We start from the raw sequence: 11,271 nt of genomic DNA on the forward strand, positions 1-11,271 counted from the left end.
AATAATAGATCACAAGCCTCATCCGAGCAAGTCCTCCTCAATTGTGATTGTTCTTTTGACGACTCAATTGTTGTAGCAAGGCATTAAACCTATTAACATTCATTTGAAACTGCAAGAACAATAGTCGACAACCCCTCTAGAAAATCATAGGCTAATGGTCATCTCTAAGCCCCCAAAACGATACCCACATATCATTTAGCAACAAATCCATCAACTTGCTTGTCTCAGAGACAATTGTCGAAAGTTCCCTCACTTCACCACCCAAACCACTCGAGACTTGTTAAAGAACACTTTGGGTGTGCTTTGTCTCCACACAACACCGTACAAACCTTTAGCTTGTTCATGTAACTCTGTAGAATAAATGGCAAGTGCATGATCAACACGTGTGGATAAACTTATCTGCAATTCCATCAACTCATTCATCTTGGTCTCGAGATGTTTAAACTTCAAAAAGCTTGAAGAAGCCTTTGTGTTTCTTCAAATCGTTGATGTCCTTGTGGATATAATGACATGTCCTTCCTGTTGCCTTGCCACTTCTTTCATCTTTTACACATTAACTTTATTCACTCTATTAAACTCCACATTTTAGCTGCAACAAAATACACAAATGACTATCTTCCCAAAAAGTATACAATACCTTGATGCAAATACAATTAGAATAACTATCTTCCATACCCATGCGAACGGCTCCAAGCAGGCAAGTGTTGAAGAGACAATGTTGTGGCTGTTTTCTTTAATTCAACCGACTCAATTGCATTCAATGGAGTCGAATGCACTATGTCTGGAACATCGTCCATTGCTTTGCTTTGTTCCATGATAACTACATGAAACTTTCAATAGAGAATAACAGTCCCAATAGAGAAATCTCAAAGCCTTTGAAGACAAAATACATTTGTAACTGAAAACCCTAAATCAAAAGTGTCTTGGACTCAAAGAAAAAAAAAAAAAGGTCACGCATGAACACATGCATAAAGAACCATGCATGAGCACATACACACACAATGCTATAGGATTAAATCCTTGTAGTGAATGGATGTCCATTCATCCACATGTGCACATGACACTTACTAAAGGCCCAGCAAGCATCACTCAAACTTGAAGATATGTTAGTCTTGAGGATATCCTAGACTCGAAAGTGAAAGAATGCACACGTATAAGGCCCAACACGCATAATCAAATGCATATATGGCCATGCCTTAGCACATGCACACATTGCTCAACAAAGGTTGGCTAAGTATTTTCCCCCACGCCCTCTCTCTCTCTCTCTCTCTCTCTCTCTCTCTCTCTCTCTCTCTCTCTCTCTCTCTCTCTCTCTCTCTCTCTCTCTCTCTCTCTCTCTCTCTCTCTCTAGGCCCTACTAATAGACGTTCGTTCATCTACATCCATACATAGGTATTACCAAAGGCTCGAATGTGTTAAAGATCTAAAGGTGTTCGACGCTCAAAGATGAATGAATATCAATGTGAAAATATGAAAAAATAAACTATTAAAATGAGTTCAAAAATTTTTAATAATTTGGAAGAGATAGACAATGTTTTTCAAAATGGAGATTTTCATCAACCGAATCAAATACAACAAACTCATTTAAAAAGTCTTGCAGAGGTTATATATATCAAGTATGTGGCGATTTTCAATTTGGAAGATATAGACAATGTTTTTCAAAATGGAGATTTTCAAGGATGTGCTTATGCGGCGACTCATCCAAGTTAACATTGCCAAAAACCTATCTAGATAAACTTTAAAAGAAGCAAGTTGCACATCAAGGGCAATGTTCTCGAGTGTAAGGGGATGACCCCACACGGCGATTCGTCTAGGTTAACATTGCCGAAAACCTATTAAGACAAACTTTCAAAGAAGTAAGTTGCACATCAAGGGAAATGTTCTCCTTTTTGTGAGCAATTAACTCACATACACCATCCTCTATACGACCAGCACTTTCGATAAGATCTTTCATCTTCTCATCATGATCATCCAAGGATCCAATGCATGGCCAATATTTTCAGACATGGTCATATATCTCCCCTATGTAACCCTTGATTTCTTCTAACTCATCCTATATCCTCACCCCTTCACAAAGGTTCCCTTCATATTTCTTCTCCAAAATTCTCTCAATCCTCTGTAGACAACTACCAATGCTCTCACCCAAAGAAATCAAAGCCCTTTGATGTTGAGATAGTGCCTTCACTTGCTTCTCAAGCCCATCCAAATGATGAATGACTCTCAAGAAACTAACAGAACTTTCATACCCTCCAACATGCCTGAGTGCACGATGAGCAATTAATATTAATGTTGAGAGAGAGAGAGAGAGAGAGAGAGAGAGAGAGAGAGAGAGAGAGAGAGAGAGAGAGAGAGAGAGAGAGAGAGAGAGAGAGAGAGAGAGCTGCACCTTAGTCAGTGTGCTCCTCCCCAAGCAGAAACCTGCGTGCCCCAAGCTTCCATGAGTGCTCCTTCTCCAAGCGAAAACCTACTCCAAGCTTCCAAAGTGCATGTTGGTATATGCATTGCAAAGAGTTGCTATTAAATAGTGATGGATCTGTAGAGATGACTATACCGATGCTTTTAGTGACACGACAAGGGTAAATTTTTTTATGAATATTTGTGTTGCTTTAAACATTAGTATGTGGCATGTATCTTGTGGTGTATAAGCTTCAAAATGCTCAATGTGCTGAAATCTTTAAAATGTCTTCAATTTTGAAGCCAATCCTACTCCAAAATGGTAGTAGAGAAGCCTTGAAGATCGTGAAAAGCCAAGTATTGAAGAAATTGAAGCTTCTAGGTCTATAGCTATGACTTCCCTATTGTGTTTTTGGGTTTTCAAATATCCTTGAGCAAAAGAATGAAGATGGAGGATGAAGATCACTTGCAAGAGGTTGCTATTAAAACTGTTTGAAGCTTGGAAAAGGTAGAGCCAAAGGGACACATGTTGAAGAGCACTATAGAGATAAAGTCATGCAATGCATTTTGCATTGTAAATTGCAAGCCTAGTCCTAGGGCCAATCCTCAGTCAAAGACTATTACTATGGTGCTCTAGTTGTTACTCGTCAGGAGGTCTAGAACCCTTGTCCCATGGTCAAAGAGTGAGAAGAGATAATTGAAGAGCAATATATTTGATTTCTTGGTAGCCAGCATGAAATCTTTAGCCAAAATCTTGAAAGAGAGAGAAAAGAGAAGGCTTGCCTTGAAAAATAACTTGACTTCTAACCAAGACTAATTATATTCTCCTTTTCTTTAACCATTTTACCTCTAAAATGGCATGTTACGGATAGACGGCCTGCCATTTTGTCCAAGATACCTCCAACTTTGTCTTCAAATACTCCAGTTAGCTCTGACTAGCTATCCTTGGTCTCCATGGTCATCACTACACTTGTCCATTTTCCCAAATTGATACCCTATCCTTGAGTAACTAGGAAGTAAGAAGATTGTGGAAGAAATCCAAGAAAGAATTTTATCAAATGGATCAAAAACCAATGCTTTGATACCATTTATCAAGGAGAGGATTGAGAGGTGAGAGAAACAAGAGCAAAAGAGAGGGAAAAGAGGAAAGAAAATGAGTGATGAGGAGAGAGAAAGACTAGAAAGATAGACAAGAAAAGAGAGAAGCCATGAAAGCTGAGTACAAGCAAGTAATATGCGAGACAGTAATTGTATTATGATTAAAGATGTCAAAAATTGCATGTCTCACACCTTTTATACCTATATCAATGTTACATAAGGTATTATTAATAACTCTCTCAAAAACACATGTCTTCCCAACTTCTTAAAGCACTCCATCTCATGTCAATGCCCCATTTCTCATAGATTTTGTGAACTAATCTTTGGAAGTGTTGGCATGTTATTGCATGCTACATACGATTTTCTATGCTGTGTAGCTCTCCAAGCACTGCTCGGTAAGCTTGGTATCCTACGCACCTTGAGCGAGATGGAAGCATTAGGACTGAACCAAAGACCAAAGAGAGTCACTACCAAGCGATAGATGCTACTATCTTACACTTATGAACTACACACTGCTTTGTGTTGATTCTCAAAGACAATAACATGGGATGTTGACTCTCAAAGACAATAACATGGGATGAGGGCCACCACCAAAGTAATATAGGCTTCCCCTCACATTGGATAGCCACGCACCGCTTGGTGGTGACCCTTGAAGACAATAACATGGAATGAGGGTCACCACCAAGTGATGGAGGCCTTCCTTGGCAGTGGGTAGAAATGCACTACTTTGAGGTGACCCTCGGAGACAATTGTACGAGATGAGGGCTATGACCAAGCCATAGAGGCTTCCCCTCATATCAAGGATGGCCACACACAGCTTGGTGGTGAACCCAAAGACACGAAATGTGGACCACTACCAAGTGAGGGAGGCTTCTCTGGCAATTGGTTGTGAGGCTTCTGTTGGCAATGGTTAGCCATGCATCACTTGGTGGGGACCCTATTAGAGTCAATAGTAAGGGACGAGGGCTACCACTAAGCGAGAGAGGTAGCCCGTGGCAAATGGATTGTCAGAAATTTCTCGATGGTGACTGTGAAAGATCATCCACCAAAGCAAAACCATGGTGTGAGAACTATCGCCATGGGGGGAAAAAACTCAAATACACAGTGCTCAAGGATGTTTATTGGAAACAAAAAGGGGTCTTATCTAGCAAATAGGTCGACAGAATTGGCACTATGGTGACATATTCTCTTTGTTTGGCAATGGATTCTCGGTGCAGGAATAGGTTAGAGATATGCTCCTTATGGAGGCGGGCTCAATATGAGGGCTCAACAAATGGACCAAGTGATAGATAGAGAAAAGGACTAGGTGAGATGAGGGCTTGATACAAGGGCTCAACAAATGGTTGGTTGGGTGAGAGATAAAAGGACTAGGCAAAGGCAAGAATAAGAAATCTACAAAATGCATGTAGAATCCAGTTTAGAGGATCTATTACAATAATTGGTTTACGGTGTGAGGATCAATTATTTGGGAATAACCTATTAAGGGTGTGGGCATTGCGTATTGAGTGCTTTTGCATTAAAAAGTAATTTTTTTTGCTTTGTCTTGGATGGGTCCCCATCAAGACATGATGCAAGCTGCCATCGAGAAACATGCTTATTTCTAAGGGTTCAACAAAAAGTAATAATAAAGTATTGCAAGCTAAGAATAGTCATTTATATGTAACTATTGATTCCCACTCTCTGTTGATCGATTTGGGTCAATGATCCTCCTAGGAGATAGTGTTGTGGCCCACCACTGCCACCAGGAAAAAGGGAGATAGAAATTAGAATCCTAAAAAGGGGTGCCCCTATAATTATGGATCCATCATTTAAAGAGGGACCATTGAGCATGTATATGCAAACAATTTATGGTTTAGGGTGTGCCCTACACTCATGCTTTCTCGATCTCCTTTGATCATGTGTGCTATCTCGCATATATTGCATTTGCTCTCATCTCGCTCCTACTTCAAGTCTGCTCGATCACCCTTGCTTTCTCGATGTAGTAGATCAAGGAACCAATGCATCCAGTGATGGATGACATCTCTTTGTGTGAGCTACCATCCAACAAAGTAGTATGTGTGGGCTACTTTTAACTTTACGGTCTTACTAATTCTATGAGCGCCAAGTGAGAGGCACCTCCACGAAGTGGTGAGTCATCTTATCATTCTCTCTACTGGCTATGAAGCCCCTGTAGACCTTGAATGCACGTGATATAGAGGGTATTCACACATAAGGGTATTTTCTAACAAGCCTTGAATGAACATGATATAGAGGGTTTAGTGCTAGTGGGACCCCTATACACTAATGCCACATGGGTTACTTGGTTTTGACCCTAATTGACCCTAGTTGTGTATTGAATGCCACACAAGTCACCATAGAGCAAGGGAGGCTTCTCCTAGGCTTTTGACCCTCATGTGCACTTGAACATATTATGGGTCACCATCAAGCAAAGGAGACACCTCCCTAGGCTTAAAAGCTTCCACATCTCTTGATTTTTATCCTCGTGTGCATTGAATGCTATATAGGTCACCGTCGAGAAAGGGAGGCCCCTCACTAGGGCCACGACCAAAGAGCGTTGCTTGGTGTTGATGCTCATGTACACTCGAATATAGTATGGGTAACAACCTAGTGAAGGAGGCTTCTCCTTAAGCTAAAGAGTTTCCACATTGCTTGGTTTTGACATAGTGTCCACTTGAATGTAGCATGGGTCACCACCAAGAAAGGGACACCGTTCACTAGGGCAGTGGGCAAAGAGCATTCATACGAACTTGAATGTAGTATGGATCATCACCAAGTAAATGTGGTTTCTCCCTAGGCCTAAGAGCTCCCGCATCACTTGGTTTTGATCCTTGTGTGTACTAAATGCCATATGGGCCACCATAGAGCAAGGAAGGCTTCTCCTTAGGCTTAAGGGTCCCCACATCGCTTGGTCTTGACCCTCATGTGCATTTGAATGCAGTATGGATCACCACTAAGCAAAGGAGGCTTCTCCCTAGACTTAAAGCTCTCACAACACTTAGTGTTGACCCTCATGTGCACTTGAATATATTATGCATCACCAACAAGCAAAGGAGGCTTCTTCCTAGGCTTAAAAGCTCCCACATCACTTAATTTTGACCCTTGTGTGTATTGAATGTAGTATCGGACGTCACCAAGTGAAAGAGGCCCCTCACTAGGGGAACGAGCAAATAACATCGCTTGGTATTGACCTTCATGTGTACTTGAATACACTATGGTTCACCACCCACCAAGCAAACGAGGCTTGTTTTAAAAAAAATTGTTTGGATTGAAGAATCAATCATTTTCTACTATTAGATTTTTTGTTGGGCACAAGAAACAGGAAATTGAGCTAGTGTTTAAGGATGGCATGGAGGAGACCTCAGAGGGAAAGTTGTATATGTTTCTCTACAATGCTAGCACTCACTCCCATTCTCTCGAGTTGCCATGCATGTTCAAGTCGCCACTTCCTATTAAGAAAGTATTGGGCTCCTTTGGGAATGTGCTGATGACTGAGCAAATGGAGGAATACCAAAGAATCACATAATCTAGCATAGTGACTGTTAATGTAGAGGAATATGTTCACCCAGAGGACTTCGCGATCAACAAAGTTACCAAGAGAAATTTAGCCAAGGATTTAGATAAATTATATGCTAGTGTACACAAAGGCACAGAGGACTACCCAATACACTCAAAGAGGTGTCATCTACTACATTGTTCCTTTGTGTTCCTTTGCTACTTGCATCTCCTATGGAATGGGAATGACTTGCAAGGGACTTCATAAGCACTGCATGTTGGTGACAAGAGACAACCTTCTAGTACTAATAGAGAGGTTGAAGAGGTAGAGGAGTTTGTAGCCTTTCATGCAGAGGAGGAGAGAGTGGAGGCTACTTAGTAAAGGTAAAGTTTTGACAAAGCCCTAGTTACTATCCCTGCCAACCTAGAGAGGACACACTACTGCTCGATTTATATGTCGAGGAAGGAGGCATGCCCTGCTTGCCTACGTTTACGATATCAAATGACCAGAAATATGTTTCATTGAACGAGATTATGAGTTCACTAGACATATGTGAGGATTACAATCTTACTGCCTTAGCCCAGTTTAGTGAGACTATCAAGGTGGGTAGTGACAAGGTAGATCTATATCTCTTGCCTGACGTTGTGATCAAAGATGCAAAATGGATGTTGGGTGAGGAGATCCTTAAAATACTTAAAGAAGAGGCCAAGGCCTATGAGCAGTGGTGGCAATGGTCTAGTAAAGAGTAAAGACAAGTAATAATGCAAAGGCTCATAGCATAGCCAACATGGGACAACATGAAACATCATCACCACAAGAATTCAAGGGTGGCACAATCCCTTTGTGGACATCTCGTTTTCTTAAAAGTGATGATAATCAATGGGTATTTAGTCTATGTGCTCTTCTTGTTCTTGGTATACATTGGTTCCTAGCTTCTTTTCTAAGAATATATATTTGCAAGTAGGTGCTATTTGATAGTGAGACGACTTCCTTATGCAAGCATGGGACTCAAGGACATCGATAGCCAATAGCTCCAAGACAACAGGCCACAAAAAAGATGTAGCTCTCTCACAATACATTGGCAAATTAGATAATATAAAGGTACATATGTGTAAATACATTTGCAAGCATGTATTACAAAGATTCTTATAGTGGATGAAGTGCAAGGTTCCTATAGAGTCTGCCTCTTCAGGAGTGTTGGCTATAGGGTCACTGCGATAAGGGTGATGAGGACAAGGAAAGGCTGGCAAAGAAGATGAAATAATCCCCTTCGAGCCCACGTAGTGAGGAATGAATGCCTACTTATCCACTCCTTGAGCCCATCTCTAGCCTTGTTTCTCCCTAGAGGCCAGCCATTGTAAAAATTTTTCATTTGCACATGAGTTATTGTATGATTCTTGTCTCTTTTGTTTCAATCTTTTTAATGTAAGAGTATTGTCCAAGCTTTAGCATGTCCTTTTTGCTTCTAATCTCATTCCGTGCTAAATTAACCCATAAAACCACTAGAAAACTTCCAATAGGTTGTTTTCCTTTTGTGCACCATCACCATGTCTCCTATCCCTAAAGTATCTAGTTTTTACTTGGTAATGGGACTTCTCCATTCCCTAGGTGGACCAAATCAACAAACTCCCATACTATGTCGCAAACCAAGGACCGTGACTATAAATAATATGACGTGCATAAGAAAAGAGATGGTATTAATTAAGTCATAAGTAGTAAGTTCAAGGTCCATTGAAGCTCAATATAAGGTTTGAAAAAACTAAAAGTGCTATATACTTGATTATGAGTTTATTTTAATCAATTATCTGTGCAAAACAACCACATGACAAACTCCCTTCAAATTGACCTATGGAGGAGCAGAAACAATCCTAACATTGAAGTTCTTTGTTCCTAGTCTACAAATTGATATATAAGAGTATTGGGAGGACCATAAAGCTTGGACGAAGCATCTGATGGTTGAAGTAGAATGTCTTTCAAAAACTCAACTTGTAGTCATTCATGCACCAATCTATGAAAAGGCATGAAGGAAAACTTGGTTTGACAAATATGTTAAACAATGGGACTTCAAAAGGGTGATTTTGTGTTGCTTTATTCCATTGAAGGCCACAAGTAGAAAATGAAGTTCAAAGGACTTGGGTCCTTCAGAGTATGCCAAATTAGTAGAACCAAGCAATGTGGACTTGGAAACATTAGAGGGAAAGGGATTAAGTTAATTTAATGAAATATGCATCAAAACATGCTACATGCATACTCGTCCACCACTACATGAGCCACCAATGTTACTACCACCCATTGCCATGCATGTTGTAAGCATCATAGAGATTAACCTTGAAGATGGGGAACTATACTACATGCATACTTGTCCAGTGCATGAGCCATTAATGTTACTACCACCCATTGCCATGGATGTTGTAAGCATAATAGAGATTAACCTTGAAGATGGGGAACCAATACCACCAACCTATCTGAGAGTTGACATCACTATGAAGAAAAAGCACATACTTGATGCCCTAATCGATGAAGGAACAAACCACAATATCCTTACATATGAAGATTAGAGAATGATAGTACAACCACAACTGGTCCCAACAATGGGTAGAATCAACCCATATGAAGGCATTCCTTATAGATTACTAGGAAAATGCAAGGTCATGTTGACCATCGAGACTGAAAGCCTTTAATGTACTTCCAAATATAGAGGGAGTTGGAAAGAAGACACTTTTAGAAAGACCATTCAAGTGACACCATCAACTATGACATCCAATGCATATACCTAGTCCTAACCAACATAAAAATAATAATGGCTTTCAACAAGGGAAAACCATCTTCCTCGAAGCGGGCCACCAATGTCCTAAAATCGTGTACTATGACACCTCCAGTGAGAGGGTACAACCTTACTCAACAAAATAATAAAAGCATAAACAAATGGCCAAAAACTAGTAAGTAAGGTAGCAAAACCAAAACCAACACAAAAACAATGGATTTCCAAAGCTAAATAAGCAAACATAGAAGCTAACATGTTGGCAAGACATCCAGTCAAGCCTACTCTTTGTAGAATAAGACCTAGAAGTTGGAACTACAAGCAAAGGGCTAGTAGTAAGTTGCGACGGGTTGTAAAAACCTTATTGCATGCTCAAGGGTACTACATAACAATAGATGGATCAAGCTACCAAAAAGTCCAAGAGCCAACTCATAACATGATGCCAAATGTGAATCTATAGGAGTAATGAATCATGTGCTTTCCTATTGTAGGATAGAACTAGATGTGCCACCAAGATTAGCACAAGATGTAAGAGCCTCAATTTTGGACCATAACAAAGTGACATCACCATGACCAACCAAGCTGATAAAGACTCATAAACCTTGACCACCCCATCTGCTACTACTCAAGTTCTAAAGAAACAAGGATGGGAACCAACAAAGACATCAATAAGTGCAACCTCATCAATGAGCAAGACCAAGGATAGAGAAGAGCACTAAGGAACCATGTCCACATACAAGCACCTTTGGTTCTTATCAATCCTAAATTGCATCACTAATTCTCAAAACAAGCATCCATCACAAGCACAAGCACCAAATAGTATTGGTGACTAGATCTCCATTGAATGTGAACAGCCATTGTTGAAACCAAAGCAGACCACAACCAACCTTAAGGAACCAACAATCGAATCTCAAGAAAACCCTCTCTCGAGGTTAGCTAATCGTATTAATGAGGTATGTACCACTAAACTTGAACCACCTCCAAGATTGTGACCCTCTTACCACAAACCTTTAGTACTAGAGCTCAATGAAAACATGGCTATCAATATGGGTGAAAGTATTTTTATAGCATTAGATGCCTAAATAATACTTTCCCCTTGTTTACTTATAGCTAAAGTTTGGATCTAGGCCTTCTAGATGGTAATATAGCTACAATAGTTAAAACTCTTCCATGATCATGGGAGGGGTTTTCACCAAGCATCCTACCATTGCAAAAGAATTAATTGCTACTTAAGTGACAAGAGGGAAGGCTCTCAAAGGACACTTGATCACCTTATTCAAAGGTAGTTATTTAGATATCACACAAGAGGACCTAGCATTAGGACCAAAAACATTCCAAAAACAGCACTTGTAAGAAAATGATTAAGTTGCTAACTAGTTGATGTTTTAAAAGAACGAACCTTCCAAATTTGGCCAGTCAGATGTTATTAATAAGAGAATATATTATTAATTTAAGAGGTCGACTGTTAAATACTCAAGAACATTAACTCAAGTTAGGGGTCACTTTTCGGCCATTATTCTTTCTT

This window comes from Lygodium microphyllum, chromosome 10, assembly GCF_053477565.2.
Source record: "Lygodium microphyllum isolate KBCC chromosome 10, Lygodium_microphyllum_v1.1.10, whole genome shotgun sequence".
Taxonomy (NCBI): Eukaryota; Viridiplantae; Streptophyta; class Polypodiopsida; order Schizaeales; family Lygodiaceae; genus Lygodium; species Lygodium microphyllum.